Genomic DNA, 4,972 nt, shown 5'->3' with positions numbered 1-4,972 from the left:
CACACACACACACTCCACTGGAGGCTACTGATAGACACACACATACACAGAGTTTATGCTGGAGGTCAGTGCGCTCACAAACACACATGCACTTCACAAGCAAACCGCACACGTGTTGCGACTGCATGGTCTGGCGAGCTAAACGAGCATGTGGAGTTAATTAGACCGCATTCTTGGCATGTAATACACCTCATTTGGGTCATTAAGGCTCTTTTGTCACACGCTTTTATCTGGACAAAAAATGTGTCTGTCATTGCAAAAAATGTGTTTTTCCCCTACCTCTGTAAATAAATACAATATAAATTCACGTCTCGCGCACTTTAATGCCCGGCGGATCTCCTCCAAATTCGGGGGATCTATTTATGTCATAATGACTCAGTATCTCATAATTTTTACATTGTCATAATTATGACTTAGCAACTCATAACTTAGACTTTTTATCATAATTATGACTTAGTATCACAAAATATAAACTTTCATGTCATAATTATGGCTTTGTATCTCATAATTTTGACTTATGTAATATTTATAACTATTAAAATTCTTTAGTTGTATGCGTGTTAAAAAATTTTTTGAGTCCATCGTACAAAACATGTCTTTCAAAGTTTGTCCTTATAAAAGGAATAAAAAATAGAACTGATCACTAACATGTTTTACAATCAATATTACAGTGCTACAATATTGACATTTTGGTGATTTCTCTTAACGCAAAGTAAAATTTCCTCCTGACTTTGGAGTGAAATGGAGGATGTGGAGATTCTGGAAGGGGAAATACTGGATCTCACCTTGACGAGGTTGAGGATGATGATGGGCGACCCAAACCTCTGCAGCATCTGATCGAAGTGAAGAGCAGCGATGTGAGCGTACGGGTCGGCCTGGTCCACTGAGAGAGAGAAAGAGCATTTTAATAAGAACAGCTCTTTACAGAAGTGATTCACAGTCATAAGATTCATGGTCAGGATGACATGAATTCAGAGTCATTTTAAAGCAAATGAGTTCACATTTCACATCATGTGTCAAATTACCAGAAAAAAATCAAATATCAAAAAATTGTTTTCAGCTTTATTTCAGTTAGATTTGTCTGCATTTAAGTTTATTCCCATATCAGCTTCTAAAGGCATTTCATGGCAGTTGTATGTGTGAAAAAAATTGCAAATGTTTTCCTGGGTCCTACAAAACGTGTCCTTCAAAGACCAGCTGATGCCAAAGATAATATTTCAATCAGCTCTTTTAAATAAAAAGTAAAAAATAGTAACTCCTAATTTATCACTTTGTCATTATGATATGAGATTATGACTTTTTTTTTAATAATTAGAACCTTTATGTCCTCACCTAGCATCTCAATTTTAATCTTTTATCTCAGTTATGACTTAGTAAATAATAATGACTGTCAAAATTGACTTTTTACACAAGAATTAAAACTTACTAAGTCAAAATGACGTAACATTATATAATTTGATAAAAGATTGAAATGATGAGATTAGTCATAATGATGACGCATTGACTTTTTGTTTTAATTATGGCTTAGCATCTCATAATGACTTAGCATCTCATAATTTGGCTTATGTCATAACGACTAAGTATCTCATAATATTGACTTTTTACGTCATAATTACAACTTAGCATCTTACATTTTTTACTTTTGTCACAATTTTGACTTAGTATCTCATAATTTTGACTTTTTGTTATAATTATGGCTTAGCATCTCATAGTTTGGCTTTTTATGGCATAACGGCTAAGTACCTCATAATATTGACTTTTTCATAATCATAATAATGACAGCATTTTAAATTTTTGACTTTCATGTTATAATTATGACTTAGTATCTCATAATTTTAATTTGGTCATAATTATGACTTAGGATATCAAAATTAACTTGGTGCCAATTATGACTTTGTATCTCATAATTTTGACTTTTTATGTTATAATTTTGATTATTTGTTCTTACTTGAAATGGGCTTCCATATGAACATGACTTGAACCATTTAAGACAAATCAATGTGCACTATGTGGGTCATAAGTCTGCGCTGAGCAGCAGGCTACAATCTAACTCTGTAGTTACAAACCTATAAACAAATTAGAGCACAACACACAAAACACTCCTGGAAGTAGGTTATGAGAACGAGGTTCTCTCGCATATACAAATCTCCCTTTTACATGGATTCATTAACACCACACAAAGCGCATTCAACGTCGGCATAATCAAATGCTTGAGCACTGAAAAGTCCTTCAGAAGGTCAGACAAAGCTCATGGAGATAGCAGCGTGACGCATGCTAGCGATGAAAGAGAAAAACTGTGTCTCATCTCCTCGCAGCACCCCAAACAATCAACGAAAGATGGCCGAGAATCGAGCCTTGCGTAACAACTTCTCTCCCGTTTTTGTTTAGCGGAAAATCAATATCTGTTATCCTCGAAGCCCTTTGTGTGAGCACAACACACAAAACACTCCTGGAAGTAGGTTATGAGAACGAGGTTCTCTCGCATATACAAATCTCCCTTTTACATGGATTCATTAACACCACACAAAGCGCATTCAACGTCGGCATAATCAAATGCTTGAGCACTGAAAAGTCCTTCAGAAGGTCAGACAAAGCTCATGGAGATAGCAGCGTGACGCATGCTAGCGATGAAAGAGAAAAACTGTGTCTCATCTCCTCGCAGCACCCCAAACAATCAACGAAAGATGGCCGAGAATCGAGCCTTGCGTAACAACTTCTCTCCCGTTTTTGTTTAGCGGAAAATCAATATCTGTTATCCTCGAAGCCCTTTGTGTGAGTGCTGTTTTAAACCTATATCGAACTGACCTAATTACAGAAAACATTCTTCATGAACCCTCATCATCTTCTGACAGAAGAACATTGCATCGGGCAAATTTCATAATGTATTAGAAAGATGAGTAAGTGCAGAGGATGAGGAGTCTGGAAATGAAGAAAATCACATACAATTTATCATAACTAAGAACTTCGGGTCGTATCCGAGTGTCATTTTTGATAAAATGCACAGGAGAAAACTGATTCTTCTTAAACTGGTTCCTTAAAAAATTAGATCAACATGCTGTTTTTGACCGTATTTGTGCTATTGGATCAGTTTAATTTGCCAAAAAGTGAGAAAAAAAGTAAATGGGATTGTCTTAAAAGTTATTATTCTAGTAATTGTGCTTATTTACCGTATTGGCCCGAATATAAGATGACCCTTATTATAAGACGACCTCCCCTCCCCTTTTTCCAGATGTACCTTTTGGAAAAAGGCTTTTTAAAAACCAAATCTTGTTTTTTCTCAGTTAAACACATTTTGTCTTCAATTATTTTCATATTGCATATTTTTCCTATTTTAATTTTTGTTTTGAAAGTATGGTAAAAACTGGTAAAATGTACCAACAATCACATTTTAAAAATATACACTTTTTGATATACCATAAAAAAAAAAAAATAATAAAAAACAGGTAGCCCATCTGAATTAGGACATTTAGGCTATCCATCTAATAGTAGCCTACCAAAATCTTATTAAGAGTAGAAGTTAAATCTTACTGTAGTCTTCAAATCTGGGTACTGTCTTACGTTTTAAAATCACAAAGGGAGTTTGGTGCCATCAGGCTAACTTGACAGTCACGACTCATGCAGCTGTAATGTTTTCTTTTTCTTTTGTTTTTACTGGCGATCTTTCCAACACGCATTACATTACGTATTTCATGGCACACTCGTTTTATGCGTATTTGGCACCACCTAGTGTTGTGGGTGTATTATTGACATGTCAAAGTCTAGACCCTGAATATAAGACGACCGCGTTTTTTCAGATGTATTTCCAAGAAAAAAACATCGTCTTATATTCGGGTCAATACGGTACTTACAGATACAAAGTCACATGAGATAAAATGAGGTATGAGGTACTATTATAATATTATAATATTAAGTCAAAATTATGAGATACTAAGTCATCATTATGAGATAAATTCATTATGTGGCATGAAAAGTCATTATCATAAGTCAAAATTATGAGATACCTAGTCATCATTGTGAGATAAATTCATTATTGTGGCATGAAAAGTCATTATCATAAGTCAAAATTATGAGATACTAAGTCATCATTATGAGATAAATTCATTATTGTGGCATGAAAAGTCATTATCATAAGTCTAAATTATGAGATACCTAGTCATCATTGAGATAAAAGTCATTATTATGACATGAAAAGCCAATTATAATACTAAGTCAGAATTGAGATACTAAGTCATAACTATGAGATAAGTCATGATTATGACTAGGGCTGTCAATCGATTAAAAATGGTAATCGAATTAATCACACCCTTTTTCTGTGATCAATCACGATTAATCGCACACTTCATGAAATTAAGCATAGGCCATTTATCTGACTTCAAATGTTTATTTTGTCATAATTTGCTATATCCAGCAAAGTAAACCAAAAGATTGAAGGGTGATTCTCAAAAATCTGTATTTTCTGCAAGCTTTTTTCAAGATAAATTTAGATGTCTTTCCAAAAAAGGACACTTAGAAACTCCAAAAGGACACCAAAGAACCAAATGATATAAGGAGACCATATAAGCACATATGAAAGAAAAAAAAAAGAAAAAAAATTCTTTCTGATTTGAATAGTATGTGTACAGTGCAACAGCAAAGAGCTTTTTTACATTTTAGAGAAGCCAAGTTGCGATACCGAACAGGACCACATGGAGATGCCAAAAAAACCCTAAAACAACCGCCTGCTGACTGCATATACCTACTACAGTACACGGATCCATTTAGAATAACTAAACAGCAAAATACACATGACAAATCAAAACATTATCGTGAATGTGTGGAAACAACGTGAATGTACGGAAATGTCTGTGCCTGCGCATAAATACAATGTGCGATCAGTGCGTCCACGCATTAATATAACAGACTCACGCGTGCTTACTGTACTGTACGACTCCTGTACGCCACCGCAATCGTCTTTACCTTGATTGCAGTCTTC

The 4,972-nt window shown here is 34.6% G+C and overlaps 1 pseudogene; it reads right to left on the bottom strand.

Annotated features, from left to right (window-relative positions):
* Window positions 1–4,972, bottom strand: part of LOC107739186 (polyphosphoinositide phosphatase-like) — a 109,783-nt pseudogene that overhangs the window by 46,538 nt on the left and 58,273 nt on the right.

The sequence above is a fragment of the Sinocyclocheilus rhinocerous genome, unplaced genomic scaffold (genome assembly GCF_001515625.1).
Source record: "Sinocyclocheilus rhinocerous isolate Xijiao unplaced genomic scaffold, SAMN03320098_v1.1 scaffold555, whole genome shotgun sequence".
NCBI lineage: Eukaryota > Metazoa > Chordata > Actinopteri > Cypriniformes > Cyprinidae > Sinocyclocheilus > Sinocyclocheilus rhinocerous.
This window is presented reverse-complemented; position numbering and strand designations above follow the sequence as displayed.